The sequence below is a fragment of the Chiloscyllium punctatum genome, chromosome 13 (genome assembly GCF_047496795.1).
Source record: "Chiloscyllium punctatum isolate Juve2018m chromosome 13, sChiPun1.3, whole genome shotgun sequence".
Classification (NCBI taxonomy): Eukaryota; Metazoa; Chordata; class Chondrichthyes; order Orectolobiformes; family Hemiscylliidae; genus Chiloscyllium; species Chiloscyllium punctatum.
The window spans coordinates 109,400,256-109,418,034 of record NC_092751.1 but is presented as its reverse complement, the minus strand read 5'-3'; the positions used below and the strand labels follow the sequence as shown (position 1 = coordinate 109,418,034).

The following is a 17,779-nucleotide window of genomic DNA, read 5'->3' as shown; positions in this document are numbered from 1 at the left end:
AAATGATTCTGCTGCACTGGCAAAAACTAATCATAAATCGGAAATCACCCTGTTAGGAATCTTTAACGTTTCACCTGAATTGTTCTGTACCTCCCCAAGTGTTCATTCAGTAAATGTGCTCCATATAAGAGTGTGGAGGGTCAGGGTGAGAAGGAGCTGACATCTTGACTGATGTTGCTTTGAGTTGGTGCCATGAAGGATCCATTCAACCCTCCCCTCAAAGATCTTTGGCAGACTCTGCCATCACCAATCCTTTTGGAAAATATCTGTTTGCTGTCTCTGCAAATCTGATTTAAAAATCTGCCAATTCAAATTGAAATCAGGCCCATGCTCCAAATTGATTGGTCGAACAGTAGGAGATCTGAAGAGTCAGTCATAGAGTCATAGAGATGTCCAGCATGGAATCAGACTCTTCGGTCCAACTCATCTATGCCGACTAGATATCCTAATCCAATCAGATCTTGTTTGACAGCATTTGGCCCAATTGTACAATAAATGAATCAAAAACCTCTGTTCAAATGTTCAGGAAGGAATATAATTCAGACAGAGAGTTTCAGTTCATTCTTTGAAAAATACAGAACTTTATGTCATGGAGTTCAATTCCAGGGTACGAACCACACAGCGCAGCTCTCTGGGAGAGTAATTTGACTTTTTAACCATCTGTTTGAATTAGTTTCTGCTGTCTGCTCTTGCTGTGTTAGCTTCTGTGTTAAGAGCATGAAGTCCTAAAGTTAGAGGAAGGGAAATGATATGTGGGGGAGGGACATGAGGGGGACAGTGCACCCTGATTTGGATTCAGTAACATTTTCCTCAATCAAAATCATTTGCATTATTGTGAGCTGCTCCTTTTAACCAATGTGGCTTCATCATTGTACCTTACCATCACTGACTAGTGGCAGCCTGTCCAACAAGATTGGTGGCCCCTGGTGGAGGGCTCACTCCGACTGGGAGCAGAACTGCAAAGTCCTTTACACTTCCCATTCTGAGGAACCCAAGGATTCGATTTGTTCACAATCGCAGCCAATTACACGGAGAGTCATGGAGTAAGCAGTAAATTGTTAGAGAACGTTGACCCAGGTCTTTGTTGCTGAGTCTAAATGCAGAGGGTTATCAACAGCCAGGGATTGGAACTGCTGCCTGAGTTAGATTAAAGAGTGCTAGATGAAGGGATTCCTTTGTAGAGCACACACAGAAATCTTTAGGGATCAACCTGTGAACTCAGGCTCTGTTTGAATAACTGTCAGAAACTGACAAATCTGTGCCCAGTTAAGAGGATAATTTTAGTTTAACAATCATGCCACACACTTGAGTCATGATAATGATCAGAGAGAATAATGGAGGGAGGCTGCAAGGTCAGTGGATTATGTAGTCGATGTGTCTTTCTAAGGGGTGTGTCTGGTTCTGAATATGAAGCTGTTAACAGTGGGAAACAGTTCTCTATGTCCTCATTTACTTTCTCGAGTTTCCTGGCTAATATTCTATCCTGTAAGCAAACCAGCTGGAAAATAACTCTGTTGCTTTTGCATACTCGAAGATGTCGGATTACTTAAAGTTAAGCCATTTTATCTCGATGGTTAACTTGACTGGATTTAAAGTGGTGGCTGTTTATTCCTGATGTTACATATTCAAAAAATTGCTCAAGTGATGTTAACACTATTTAATGCAAGGTTCTAATTGATCAGTAATATACGTAAACATTTGATGATCAGATCCTCAATTCATTTCAAATTGTTTTATTGTGCACAGATTGGGATTTTTCCCAGACTATATTTACCGACCTAATACCAGGAATGGGTGGGTTGTCTGAAGGAAGGACACGTTAGATTTGTTCACTGGAGTTGTGGAAGAGTCGGAGGTGACTTGATTTGAACAGATAAGATCCTGAAGGGATCTATCAGAGGGGTGTGGGCAGGATGTTTCCTCCATCAGAGAATCTAGAAACAGAAGTTACTGATCAAAACCCAGGGATCACCCATTTCAAACAGATAACACAAACATTTTTCTCCGAGGATTGTGGGTCCAGAACTCTCTTCCTGAAAAGACAGAGGGAGTAGGGTCCTCCAGTTTCTTTCAGGCAGCGATGAGTGCATTTGAATTAAGAAAAGGAAGGGTGAAAGGTTATCAGGAGTAATTGGTGATGTGGATTCTGTGTTAGAATCAGATCAGCCATGATCTTTGTAGATGGTAGAGCAGGCTTGAGGGGCTAAATGGCCTAATCTTTCCCCAAGTTCATAAATTTGGATATCAAAAAATTGGTGAGTGTGAAGAAGTAAATGTAACATAATTAAAGAATCAGGTCTGAAATTTTAACTTTTTTGTAATATTTGAAATGGCAATGGTCATTGTGGTATCTGCAAGGTTATCGTGATCAATATAAATGGAACAAGCCACACACGTAGACCACTCGGCCCTTCAAGCCTGGTGTGCCAGTTGTTAAGATCACTGCCATTCTAATTTTAACCTCAACCCCACATTCCTATATTTCTTTGTAATTCACATGTGGGACGTAGCTGTTGTTCATTGGTAGCATTTGTTGCCATCCCTAATTTTCCGATAATCCCTGATATCTCAATAATCTTTAATCTCCTTGGTAACCAATAATTTATATACCTCTGCTTTCTGGTTTCTAAGTCAAAATGTGTGGGGTCAAGCCCCAGTGTAGAATTGAATTTTGAATGTTTGTCAGTGCCGCACTGAGGGAATGCTGTGATGTTGGAGACATCATCCTTGTGAGGAGAAGGCATGTCTCTACATGAAGGTTCAGCTCAGCTCTGGTACCATTCAAAGAGCACCATAGTAGTTCTCGACTGACTACATCAGAATCTGATTCACTGGTCCTTCATATTAAATCTGACAGTATACAACATGGCTGCACTGTTCACCAATTAAACACCCCATTGAAAAACAATTCATTGAAGCTAATGTGCTTTGAGGTATGCTTGTGAGAGGCATTTTAATGTTTCATAAATGCAAGTTCCTTTATAAAGTTGTCTGGTGAGTGACAACAGAGTGTTACGATAATGGTATCAAATGTTCATGGTACCGTGTGTGTTGTTAGGATAATCCAGCAAGCTGTAGGAACTTGGGTATGGAGTTAGGAGGGAGATACAAGTGAGTGCAAAGACTTACCTAAGATGGAACTACTGTCTAATATTCTACTATCTTCTAAGCTACACCCCGACTGTCAGTCCCACATACACATTTCACCAAGAGGCTACCTGCAAAACAGCATTGGCAGAGCTTGATAACAGTTTCCTGTCCATCTCTCATCCTCCCCCTTTATATTCTGGACCATTTCCCACCATCTAGAACTCCCTGCAGGAGAGAGAGGAATTATAGAAGAGAAATTCAGAACAGATAGCGTCTTTTTTCGCCTCTCATTGGCCGTGTTAGATTGACATGCAATTTCCATCTGTGACAGAGTGTAGATTCTTGTGACAACGGGATATGGAGTTTATTGCTCCATTGGCTGTGCTCAGTAATGTAAATGGGCTGTTTTCCAAAGAGTCTTAGAGCAATGTTTGAATATTGGGATGTAAAACTATCATTGACATTGATGATCATCTTAGTTTCACAAACAGCACGTTCCGTTTTGAATAATACTTGATGTGGTTTCTATTTTCAGCCACAATTTCCACAATGCTAGTTTTGTACTCAATTAGTGAGGTTAGAATTTGCCCCTTAGAATCGGAGAAGAACCTTTGGGAAAAGCATTGATTTGTTTTAACAGCATCAGGATTGATGTGCCATACCATTATACTCATATTTTACTGGAGACCAATGCACAGTAAAGGTGGAAGTCAAAATGGGATGTGCAAATATTAAACTCCTGGACCTGTATTCAGTTCAAACACAACATGCCTTCGGTATTGTTGAATTTATAAGTCCACTCAGGGAATTTAAAAACCTTCATGAAATTGACATTTAGAATGGATGCCAAGATCAAGCAACTTGCAGAGATACCTGACCCACCTTCTTGCAGCATTGTTGATGGTAAATCTGCATTCAACACAAAAGAACAGTTTAGTTGTGTGTCAAACAGGCAGATAGAAAAATCACATGACTTGCACGATTTGATTATGATATTTGAGGTTCTGTGAAAGTATTACATTGTCCTAAATTCTATTTGACGGAATTTTTTGATAATTCTGTATCTAGTCCTCAGGTTATATAACCCTTTGTTAACTTAAATATTACATTGAATGCAATTTTATCAAGTCATCTGACCAAATTCACTTTGTAAATTATTCACTAAGAATTTTGTTGTAATTCAAATTCACCCTTTGACCTCTGTCCCTCACCAAACATCATGTTTATTGTTTAAATCAGAAATACAATGCAGAGAGCCTGCTGGGTTGTATACAGGGAGTACACCAAAGGCACCGATCCAAGGAAATGACAACTCTGCACAAAACACTAGCACAGCTCATCCCCTGGGTCCTGGCCAGTGATAATGGACCACTGCTCTCCATTCCAGTTACTGTGTTCTGGAAAGGATATCCCAGAACTGGGAGCATTACAGAAAGGAGAATGGAACTGTTGCCGAGATTGAGGCTTTGGAGTCTGAGGAAAGCTTGAAGAAGCCAATGTTGAAGAAAAGGAGATAAAGGAGATATGACTCAAAATATTTTTGAACATATGTTTATAGGGCCAAGGATTATTGTTGGGTGATCCATTTTCTATTAGATTCTAGTTTGTAATTGTGTTTCCAGGAATTGTTTTAGGTGTGTGTACTGCAGGGTTAGGATTCAGCAACATTGGAGAGTATGTAAGGGAGCGGATAAATTGAGCTTTGATTTGTTTGCAATAGAAGCAGAGAAATATGTTATCAAATTTTGAGAAGGCAAGATGCACAGGCAGTTTAAATGTGATTATTGTGTGTACACATGCAGTAGGATCAATCGAGATGGTCACAGTAGAATTTAAGTGGAGCAGTTAGGAAATAAGAGAGCAGACTTATCCTCAATTTGTAGCTTTTTCATCCTACTCCATTTAGCGTTGACTAAAAGAAATTTCACTTGGATTTATACACGCATCAATACCGAGGATTTAAAAGTAAATGCAGGGGCACTGCTGAACGCTAACAACTGGAGACATTAGACAGAAAATGCTGAATGGGCAAATCTTTTCTGTCCTTGACAGAAAGCTGGAATCCTAGCAAGCAGCTTTCGATGAGGAAAGCATTCAGCTAACTGCATTTCATACCTGGTTGAGTTAATTAAGATTCATCTTTGTGCATTTCAATCTCATCAGGGCAGGAAATGTCTCAAATAAAGATCAATAAACTCTTGGATAGACCAAAAGGAGTCGAGCTGTTGGTCAATGACAGTGTGTGTGTTTTTGGAGCTATGACTAGAAGCAGGAGTAGCCCATTCACTTTGTAGTGATTGTAACGAGGTCAGGCACGTGGACCTCATAGAATAAGAGTTCCCTGATTAGGGCTGTTAATCTGATCCAATTAGGAGCCCTGGCTGACAGATATAAACAGGAATGTCAGCCTGTACTTCCCCCGGGAACCTGTGCCCCACAACCTGAGCCGCCTCCGGAATTTTAAGTTTGTCCCTTTTAATTCTGGACTCCCTGACCGCCGGAAAAATATTTTGTCTATTTATCCTATCCATGCCCCTCATAATTTTGTAAACCTCTATAAGGTCACCCCTCAGCCTCCGACACTCCAGGGAAAACAGCCCTAGCTTGTTCAGCGTCTCCCTGTAGCTCAGATCCTCCTGGCAGCATCCTTGTAAATCTTTTCTGAACCCTTTCAAGTTTCACAACATCTTTCCGATAGGAAGGAGACCAGAATTGCACGCAAAATTCCAACAGTGGCCTAACCAATGTCCAGTACAGCTGCAACATGACCTCCCAACCCCTGTACTCAATACTCTGACCAATAAAGGAAAGCATACCAAACACCTTCTTCACTATCCTATCTACCTGCGACTCCACTTTCAAGGAGCTATGAACCTGCACTCCAAGGTCTCTTTGTTCAGCAACACTCCCTAGGACCTTACCATTAAGTGTATTAGTCCTGCTAAGATTTGCTTTCCCAAAATGCAGCACCTCGCATTTATCTGAATTAAACTCCATCTGCCACTTCTCAGCCCATTGGCCCATCTGGTCCAGATCCTGTTGTAATCTGAGGTAACCCTCTTCACTGTCCAATACACCTCCAATTTCAGTGTCATTAGAGGGCATAGGTTTAGGGTGAGAGGGGAAAGATATAAAAGACACCTAATGGGCAACTTTTTCACACAGAGGGAGGTACGTGTATGGAATGAGATCCGAGAGGAAATGGTGGAGGTTGGTACAATTGCAGCATTTAAGAGGCATTTGGATGGGTATATGAATAGGAAGGGTTTGGAGGGATATGGGCCGGTGTTGGCAGGTGGGACTAGATTGGGTTGAGATATCTGGCCAGCATGGATGGGTTAAACCGAAGGTTCTGTTTCCATGCTGTACATCTCTATGACTCTATCACTGCGGGCCATGTATCGACCGCTGCTGCACACAGTCCACCTCTTCTCCCTCATCCACTGCCCAGACACAGCTTGGTGTGCCCATTTGCCAACGGGCAATGGGGATCCCCAGTGGAGGGCTCTCTATATGGGAGTTGGCCCCCTTTCTCTCGGGGATCTGGGGTGGAGGGTGCTGCACGTGGTGGTCCCCTGCAACCGCAGATTGCTGTGGTTCACGGACTCCCAACCCAACTGCCTGTTCTGTGGCGCTGTGGAGTCCGTGGACCATGTATATATTGGGTGTGGGTGTTTGCACTCCCTTTTTGATTTTCTCAGAAACCTCCTCCTCTGCTTTTGGCTGCACTTCAGTCCCACGCTCCTGATCTTTGGGCACCCGGTACGGAGGAGGGAGGGCAGGTCTGAAGACCTCCTCGTGGGTCTGCTCCTGGGACTGGCCAAACTGGCCATCAACAGGTCCAGGCAGCAGGCCGTGGAGGGGGTCATTAAGGCCGACTGCCTGCCCCTCTTCCGGGGTTATGTTGGAGCTGGGTGTCCTTGGAGAAGGAGCATGCAGTGTCCACCAACACCCTTGAAATTTTCAGGGAAAGGTGGACACCGCAGGGAGTGGAGTGTTTATTTCCCCCTCCAACTCTATTCTGATTTAATCCCTGCCCTCCCCTTCACTGTTTGATTACGCAGCATTGCCCTTTGATGTGAAGAGCACTGCTTGTCACTGGCCACTTGGGTGTTTCTTTTCTTCCTGGTTTGTGGGAATTGAATAAAGATTTTACACCTTGTGTCTTTCACTGTGTCAAAAAAAAAACAGGAGTGTCAGAGGTTCTGTTCACTCTGAGAGCTGGCTCTCAGGGAGCTGGATCAGTGGCAAGGACACTCCACATGTAAATAAAATGATGGGTTACCGGCCTCCGTGGAGTTATTTTGTGGCCCTTGCAGCCATTCATTTAGGCCACGATTTGCTCTGTACCTTAACTCCAGTTAGCTGCTTTGGTTCCAGAATCTAGAAATCCAAATAAAACAAAAACCTATCTCAGTTTTGAAATTTGCACTTGACCTCCAGCCTCAACTGTTTTTTAATGAGAAGGATCTTTCAATCTGTATCATACATTGAGTGAAGAAGTATTTCCTGACATCACCACAAAAAGCCGAGCTTTCGTTTTAAATGTCTGCCACTTTGTCCTGGACAGGCCACTTAAGAGGAAATGTTTTTCTTTATTTCCCTGATCAAGTTAAATTTGATTATCTTTAACCTTCTGCAGTGAAGAGAATGTAAACCTAATCTTTCCATCCTGGATATAAAAAAAACCCTCCAAATACTGATTCTGTAAATTCACAGAATCACAGAATCATGGAATTGTTACAGCATAAAGAAGGCCATTCAGCCTACTGTGCCTGTACCGGCTCTCTGAAGGAATGGTTCACCTGGAATTGTTCTGCTGTTTTTAATTCTCCTGAACCCTTCACACTCTCTTTTCAGATAACAATCCAATTCTCTTTGGAACCTGCCTTGGCCACACTCTCAGGAAGCAGGTGGCAGGCTCAAACCACACGCTGTGACAAACTTCCTCCTCATATTGCCATTGCTTCTTTTACTGATTACCTCCAACCACTTGTTCTCCATCCTTGTACCAATGGCAGCTGTTTGTCTCTCTCTGCTCTGTCCTGACTCCCCTCATGATTTTGATCTCCTTGAAGAGATTCTGCTCAATCTTCTTTTTTTTCTGAAGTGTGCAGCCTAAATGTCTTCAGTCTTTCTGGAAGTATAGAATCCCTACAGTGTGGAAACAGGCCCTTCGGCCTAACAAGTCCACACCGAACCCCCGAAAAGTAACCCATCCAGACCCATTTCCCTACTTTATTAAACTATATTTACCCTTGAATAATGCACCTATCCTACACATCCCAGAACACTATGGACAATTTAGCATGGCCAATCCACCCTAACCTGCACATCATTGGACTGTGAGAAGAAACTGGAACAACAGGAGGAAATCCACGCAGACATGGGGAGAATGTGCAAACTCTATAAAGACAGTCGCCCAAGGCTGGGATCGAACCCAGGTCCCTGGTGCTGTGAGGCAGCAGGGCTAACCACTGAGCCATCCTGCAACCTTTCTTTCAAGCTGATATTCTTCATCCCGGGAACCACTCACATAAATCTTTTTCTGCACTTTTTATAATAACTTTACATCTGTCCTAAAGTTCCAAGTCTATACTCAGTAATCCAGATGAGAGTGAACTGGTGTTTTGTACAAATTTAATATCACCCCCTTGATGTTGTGTTGTAGGCCGTTACCAATTTAATTTTATTAACTGTGGTCTCCACTCATCCTGGCATCTTCCACAACCTAAGCACACACCTGATCCCTCTGCTCCTACATCCATTTAGGATTGTACCCCTTACTTTATATTGTGGACAGTTTCCCATCATCTAGAGCTCTCTGAAGATGTCCCCAGTTTTGAAAAGATGTGGAGATTTTGAATGGTTCAAACACACTTAGCATTTGTTATCCAGGAAACATTAGAGAATTAAAACCTGTTCAACCACTGGCTAACCATTCAACTGACCACCTCCCCCACCCCTGGCTCTCCCTGATCGCCCTGGGAGACCTGACACATCCCTGATTCAAACGCCACCCCTCCCTAACTAACCCCACCAACACCCTGTCTTCCTAACACTGACTGTCCTGCTGCCCATTGAACAGCCCCCTTGACTCTCCCACTTTCTCACCTGAACGTGAACCACCTCCACCTGCACCCCCACCAATTAGAGATCCGAACCTCCTCCCATCAGGACCCATACAAAATCCCCACATCACCTCTATCCCAACTCCATTCATCCTCATCCACACCAAGCCCTCAATCACTAACCTGTTCCTGTGCCACCTTAACCACCTGCTATCCTGTGCCCTTACCCACTCACTCACCTTCTACTCATTTTCTAGGGGGAGACGATGACCTCGTGGTATTATCGCTGGACTGTTAATCCAGAGACCCAGGTAATGTTCTGGGGACTGGATTTGAATCCGACCATGGCAAATGATGAAATTTGACTTCAACAAAAATCTGGAATTAAGATTCTAGCGATGACCGGGAATCCATTGTCGCTTGTTGGAAGAACCCATCTGGGTCACTAATGTCCTTTCGAGACAGAAACTGCCATCCTTACCTGGTCTGGTCTACATGGCACTCCAGACCCACATCAATGTGGTTGACTCTTACCTGCCCTTGGGACTGTTAGGGATGGCCAATAAATGCTGGCCTGACCAGTGATGCACCCATCTGTGAATAAATTTTTAAACTCATTAGATAACAGCAAATGTCAAAATAATTAAGTAAAACTAATTACAATTAAAATTATTAAATAACAGAGGTTTATAAAATCATAAGGAGGATGGATAGAGTAAATGGACAAGGTCTTTTCTCTGGGTTGGGGTCCAGAACTGGAGGGCATAGGTTTAGGGTGAAAGGAGAAAAGTTCAAAAGGGACCTAAGGGGCAATGTGTTCACGCAGAGGGTGGTACGTGTATGGAATGAGCTGCCAGATGAAGTGGTGGAGGCTGGTACAGTTACGGCATTTAAAAGGCCTCTGGATAGGTATATGATTAGGAAGGGTTGAGAGGGATATGAGCCAAGTACTGTCAAACAGGACTGGATCAATTTAGGATACCTGGTCAGTATGGATGAGTGGACCGAAGAGTCTATTTACTGGATTAGTGGTGCTGGAAGAGCACAGCAGTTCAGGCAGCATCCAACGAGCAGTGAAATCGACGTTTCGGGCAAAAGCTCTTCCAGCACCACTAATCCAGTATTTGGTTTTCAGCATCTGCAGTCATTGTTTTTACCGAAGAGTCTATTTGCATGCTGTAATTTCTCTTTGATTCTATGGCAATGACATAAATCTTTAAAAAATGCAAAAAGCCTTCACACTTAAAATTAATCAATGAACAAAATATTCAATGTTTAAAAGGAACAGAGAACTAATTTAATGTCATAAACACCCACCAGGCGATATTATTCTCTATAGTGTTTGTTGCTGTCTACATGGGGTATTTGCTGCTCCTCCAGCATAATGAAGGATATGGCAACATCTCCCTCCCTGGCTGCACTGAGGCCTAGATAGAGCCCATAATGTATGCATTCAGAACTGTCTAGACCCCACAATCCAGCCAATTAAAAACCTGGAGAGGTAAGTGGATGTTTTCTGACAGGATTACCATCATTTGGATCCATACCAATTGTAATCAGAGGTTCCAGGTCAGTATTTATATGCTCATTAAAGACTTTGGAGATCCCCTATCACATGAGCTATCAGTGTCTTCTCATACTCTCGCTTTGCTTTTTTTAAATTTGCTTTCTCATTTCAGCTAAGGACCACATCTATACTCAGCCAGGTTGTTGGTCGTGTTATTGGTTTCAAATCCATCATGAGCACACCTTGTCTTCTTTGCTTTAACATCCCTCTCTTTTATCATCCAGGGAGTTCTACCCTTATTCCTCTCACCTTTTCATTAATGGGACTATACCTTGACTGTGTTTGGACTATTTCTTGTTTGCAAGGAGCCCATTGTTCAGCCAAACTTTGACTCTACTTTATTCAGCCCTGATCCATTTCACGCTAATGAGGCTGGTGTCTTCCCAGTTAATTAGTTTTAATGTGTATTATCCTTTGTCTTTTTCCAGAGTCACACTGTGATATAATAATCACTGTCTCTAAAATGTTCTCCTACAAATACTTGATGTATTTGATCTACCTTATTCCTAACAACTAGATCTTCCAGAGCGTCCTTTGTTGTTGGGCTAGAGAAACATTGCTGCAGGATATTCTCCTGTACACTCTTCAGGATTTCCTGCTCCTCTCTGTCTTTTACACAATCACCTTCCTAGTTCATGTTCCAGCTAACGGAATTAAACCTTCTCTATAATTCTTCCACCTCCCTTTAATTTCTCTCGACAGTATTATTCTCCTCACTAAGGGAGGATGTAAACTCATCAGAAGCAGTTCACGAGAGGTTTACTAGACTGGAATGGGTGTGTTGCCTTGTGAGGAAAGGTTGGACAGTCTGGGCTTGTATTCACTGGACTAATAGGCAACTTGATTAAAACATTTAAGATCATGAGAAGTATTGCCTGGAAGTGTGCGGAAACAATGGTTCCTCTTGTGGAAGAATTTAGAACAAGAGTCTCTTTAACACAAAGATGGCAATTTTTTTTTACAAATGGTTGTGAGTCTTGGAACTCTCTTCCTTAAACCAAAAAGTGTAAAGAGGATCTTTGAATATTTTTAGGGCCATGATAAATAGATTTATGTTAAGTAAAGGGGTGAAAGGTTATTGGAAGTGACAGGATTGTGGAGTAATCAGATCAGCCATGATCTCATGAAATGGCAGCGCAGGCTGAAGGGCTGAATGGCCTACTGCTGCTCCTAGTTCATGTGTCACTATGTCCCCTTGACAAAGTAATCCAGGGCTGGTGAGTCAGAATTTGGCATCGATGAAATATATATCCAAGCAGCAGGAGTTAACTGTGGACAAATGTGTTAATCAGTTCATTTCCACCCACAGAGTATGAAGACGGACTCACAGATGGATGTGAGTGACAGGTGATCCTGCTACATTGAACCATGACTGATTGATCAGGAGGCCAGTGCTGTTGCTGTCATTTTAACTTGTTTCACTATGGCTTGTTGCTGACCCCATCATCTCCCATTGTACATTCCTTCATTGTCGCTGGAATCCTCCTTAAGGGCTTTGTAGGTCAACCAATAGCAGTGGTTCAAGAAGGCAGCTCAACCCCACCTTCTCAAGGGGCAATTTTGGCTGACGTTGCGAGAAGCAATCACAGCTTATGAGTCTAATTATTTAAAATGCTGTCTGGTCTGGCAAAAAGCATCAGTATTTTTATTTGTATGTGACAATTTTCCTGGAAAACAAGGGGCGGGCAATAAGTGGTGGCCCATCCAGTGACACTCACATCCTAAACATGACAACTGAGACAGTGGCTGAAGTGCAGAGTGTTTCATGTTGTCACTGGCTGCTTTCGCTGACACAGTCTTTCACATTTTCACCACAAACATCTTTGTCTCAACAAACACAGTGTTCACCTTGATAAAGGTGATGGTCAGTGGTACCGACTCATAACCAGTTCCTGCACAATACTGTTATAGCGTCGGGATCTGAACTGTGAGGCAGAGCTGGCATCTTTTTAATTAAGAAGGCTTTTCACAGTCTGTCAGTCATCCAGTCTGTCAGTCAGATATCATCTCTTGCAGTGTGTACACAGCTGTAAGTGGCCACTTGTTGGGCGTCAATTCACCTAATCTGTTAATTGCTCTCTGGAGAGGTCAGGTCATCATTATGACAGGCTGTCAGTGAGAATTGTAATTTAAAAACCAGGACCTCTGGGAGAGGTGTCTCCTCCGAATATTGTCTTAATGAACACTTTACTTCTTCACATTGCTTTGCCTGCTTGTCATTTCTGCATTTTTGTTTTATTTTTATTGTTGAAATCTGTTCCTGTTTAAACAACAACCTTATAGAATCACAGAATTGCAGCAGTGCAGAAGAAAGCCATTCAAGCCATTAGCTCTGTGCTGGCCCTTAGAATCAGCACCTGACTGAGTGCCATTCTCCTGCCAACTCTCCATTACCCTACACCTTGACCCCTTTCAGATAATTGTCTCATTCCACTTTGAGTATCTCAATTGAACCTGCCTCCACCTCACTGTCACGTGTGTTCCAGACCCGAATCACTTGCTGTGTGAAAAAGGTTCTCCTCATTGTCACTTTTACTTGTTGTTCTATTTGAAGTGTCAATAAATGGCAACATATTGGCCAGTGGTGTTCCACAGGGGTCAGTGCTGGGGCCACTGTTGTTTGTAATAAACATAAATGATCTGGAAGAGGGCACTGTTGGTATGATCAGCAAGTTTGCAGATGACACAAAGATTGGTGGAGTAGCAGAAAGCATAAGGGACTGTCAGAGAATACAGGAGAATATAGATAGACTGGAGAGTTGGGTGGAGAAGTGACAGTTAGAGTTCAATCCAGGCAAATGTGAGGTGATGCATTTTGGGAAGTCTAACTCTAGAGTGAATTATACAGTAAATGGAAGGGGCTTGGGAAAAGTTGATGAGCAGAGAGATCTGGGAGTTCAGGTCCATTGTACCCTGAAGGTTGCTGCACAGGTGGATAGAGTGGTCAAGAAGGCATATGGTATGCTTGCCTTCATCGGTTGAGGTATTGTATATAAGAGCTGACAGGTCATGTTAAAATTATACAAGACATTGGTTCAGCCGCGTTTAGAATACTGTGTACAGTTCTGGTCGCCACATTACCAAAAGGATGTGGACCCTTTGGAGAGGATGCAGAGAAGGTTTACGAGGATGTTGCCTGGTATGGAAGGTGCTAGCTATGAAGAGAGGTTGGGTAGGTTAGGATTGTTTTCATTAGAAAAAGGAGATTGAGGGGGGATCTGATTGAGGTTTACAAAATCATGAAGGGTATAGACAGGGTGGATAGAGACAAGCTTTTTCCCAGGGTGAAGGATTCAATAACGAGAGGTCACGCTTTCAAGGTGAGAGGTGAGAAATTTAAGGGGGATACACGCTTTTACACAGAGGGTGGTGGGCATTTGGAATGTGTTGCCAGCAGAGGTGGTAGAGGCAGGCACGGTAGATTCATTTAAGATGTGTCTGGACAGATGCAGGAGTAGGGGGGGAGCAGAGGGATACAGATGCTTAGGAAATGGGTGACAGGTTTGGACAGCGGATTTGGATCAGCTCAGGCTTGGAGGGCCGAAGGGCCTGTTCCTGGACTGTAAATTTTCTTTGTTCTTTGTTAGTACACAAGCATTCTTGGTAGTTAACTTATATTAGCAAGAATCCATAATCAGTAAGGAGGGGAATAGCTGTTGATGGTTTATGTTGAGAGAAGAATGTTGGTCAAGCCAACCAAATTTCTTAACCATCTTCCTCAAACCATGGGGTCGGATCTTTGCCATTGCTGGCAGTGTGGCACTCCCCAGTGCTGCACTGACACATGCTGAAGATTCTTCTGTGGGATTTGATCTCACAATGTTCTGACCCAGAGGGGAGCAAACTCTCCTGTGTAATCACTTTAAGATGCTACTCTTTACTCTTATATTTTTTCTTTGCAAGTTAAAATGAACTTTTCCACTTTGTGTTTTTATATTTTAAAACCATTGCTTCCCTTCTTGTCAAGATCAATGCCTTGTTTTCAGAGTTATTGATCTGTGTGCACAAGCTGATGCAGAGGGAGTCTCTGTTTTTCCAGGATTGAGGTCTGTGTGGGATAAACCGCCAAACTCAAGCATTTACATTTATTCACCTTCCAACTAACTCCCCAAGATGGTTAGAACAACATGACTATATTCAGCACCAAATCTAAAACAATGGAGAGATGTGGAATCGGTGCCATATTAACACTGAGAATGATCACAAATTTGTTTTGTGTAAATTTTCACAATTTGATTTCCCAGGCTCATGTAAATATGAAAGTTAAAATCTGAGGCAGTTTGTACTGAAGGCAGTGAGGATTATTCCACAGCCCCAACACAGTTTGTCAGAGTCTCTGAGCATGTGGTGTGCCAGTGTGACTCCCTCAAATTCTCCCAATTTTGACATTTCCAAAGCTGTCCCTTATCATTCTCAACTCATGACTCTGAAATTAAATACTAAGGTTTGTACCAGTGTTCCAGTAGCATGGAGTTACCTTGATTGATAACTTTAATGTCACTAAAACCTCCACAATTTTTTGAAAGGAGAGTGATTGAGCGGCAAGTAGGAATTGGGGAGAATTGTTGGTTATCACCATATTGGGCACAGTTTTAACCTGGTCCGGTGGGGGTGAGATTGAGATTTAATTGGGCAGTACAGAGATACTAGCCCCAGTCAGGTTCAGGGCAAAGAGGTCCATGAGTGACCACTAATTAAGGCCTTTAAGCGGTCAATTAATGGTCACTTAAAGACCTGATCTGACCACCCCCCCCCCCATCATCTGCCTCCCCAGAGAATGTGAAACCAGGAGAGCACCAGATTGGGAGGCAAGACCTAAACGGTAGGGTGGGGTTTTATGAAAATCATGTCCGAAAGCCAACTCTTGCCCTTACACCCCATTCCCCTACCCCTCCCCTTCCCTTCCCCATGGCACAAACCCATGACCTGAATAAGAAGAACACACACCTTCTCATGACTGGATTCTCCCAAAAACAGACCTCGAGAGACATTTGCCATACTCTCCTAATCAGTTGGCTTTCACCTGATTGGTTTAGTGCTGAAAGTGTGTTGCTGGAAAAGCGCAGCAGTCAGGCAGCATCCAAGGAACAGGAGAATCGACGTTTCGGGCATCAGCCCGATTCTCCTGCTCCTTGGATGCTGCCTGACCTGCTGCGCTTTTCCAGCAACACATTTTCAGCTCTGATCTCCAGCATCTGCAGTCCTCACTTCCACCTGATTGGTTTAGTACAGTCCCATTGTGGGCTGGGGGGAGGTCAGAGTTACCAGCTCACACGGCCACCCCCACACTTTACAAAAGGAAAAGTGTGCCCATTGTGATCTTTACCAGGGACATTAGCACTCTTGCTCCTGTGATTACAGTGTAGTCAGACAATTCAACAAATTTCAATCTCCAGACTCCACAGGAGCTCCATAAACTGGGGAGACCATAATTAGCTGGAAATAATCACAGACAAGGAGGCAAGGGGAGTGCAATGGAAGAAAGGTGATTGTCTGTGTTCCCTGCAGAGATTTCCTCAGAGAATGGGGCCAATATTGATGTTTCCGTAGAGGCAATGAGGAAGACCAATCTGACACATTTCATGTTCATAGTTCAGATGATCAGGCCCTATCCCATGAAAATGTCACAGCCATTTCTGTTGGTACTTTTCACATCCTCTACCATCTGAAAAGGTGGATTTTTCACCTTGCGATGACGATGTCTGAGATAGACAGGAACTTCACAAATCATTGCTGGGCTGTCACATGAACAGCACGTTTACACTTTAAACCATGTTTGTACAAATAGGAATGTGTCATGACCACTGCCTCCCTGCAGGACCTTACAAATGGCTCCAGCCCAATACCAGATGGATTATTGGAAATGACCCCTGCTAATACTGAATGCCCTTTGGCTGTTTAACATTTGGCAGGCTGTTAATTGGCTGAAGCCAAGACCTCTGTCCACACCAGGAGAGAATGTCCCATCATAGAGACCCATTGGGTGACCTGCAGCTCCTTCATTCCATCAGTACCAGACTCAAGCAGTGGCCAGTACTGGAACTGCACACTGAGTCCACAGAATGAGCTAATGGAGGCTATGCTTGGGTAATCTGGGTTATTGTGTTGTAGATGGCAGTGAAGGAAGTACTAGAATGAGGAGGATGGGTTTAAGAGGCCAGGGTGAAGGGTTAGAGGGGTAATGACCTTGGGAAGTGGATCCGATGGGCAGACAGGACCCCCGTAGCTTTGAAACAAAAACCGAAATTACTGGAGAAACTCAGCAGATCTGAAGAAGGGACTTAAAATGCTGACTCGGATTTCTCTTTACAGAAGCTGCCCGACCTGCTGAGTTTCTCCAGTAAATTTTGTTTGCATTATACATTTCCAGCATCTGTAGTTCTTTATTTTATTCCCCCATAGTGTTAAATAGTTTAATTGAAGTGTGTTTGAATGTGTTATTCTGGTAACTGATCTGCAGAATATGATGTAAACCTGTGTGGTGGAGTGAGACAGCTATGTAAACAATAAGAAACCATAGGTATGTATGTAGGAAATCCTGAGTTGGGAGATACTTTAGAATACTCTAAGTAAATATGTTGTTGTTTCAGAATTCATTCAGCATCTATGAAATCCCTGGCTGGGGTGGTGGAGGGTGGCATATGCCACAGTTGCTCGACACTAGTGCATGCAGTTAAATGTGTCTGCATGAGAACAGTGGGTACATCGTGATTACAGAAACATATGAAATAAGAGCAAGAGTAGGCCATTCAGCCCCTCAGCCTTCCCCACCATTCTGTAAGGCCATGGTGGCTCTGCCCCAGGCGTCAACTCCTCTTTCACACCAATTCATCATTGTGCTCAGCTCATTGACATTTCAAAAAATCAATCGGCCTCCTGTTTGAATATTTTCAGTGATCTGGCCTCCACGAGCCTCTGAGGCAGACAATCTCAGATACTCACTACGGTCCTTTGTATCTCAGTTTTAAATGAGTGTTCCCTTCTGTGGTGAAAGTGAGGACTGCAGATGCTGGAGATCAGAGTCGAGGGTGTGGTGCTGGGAAAGCACAGT

At 43.2% G+C, this 17,779-nt stretch overlaps 1 protein-coding gene across 3 annotated transcripts in view; it reads left to right on the top strand.

Moving 5' to 3' along the window:
• LOC140484767 (glutamate receptor ionotropic, delta-1-like) overlaps positions 1–17,779 on the top strand; it is an 843,252-nt gene that overhangs the window by 449,850 nt on the left and 375,623 nt on the right. The window lies entirely within an intron of this gene.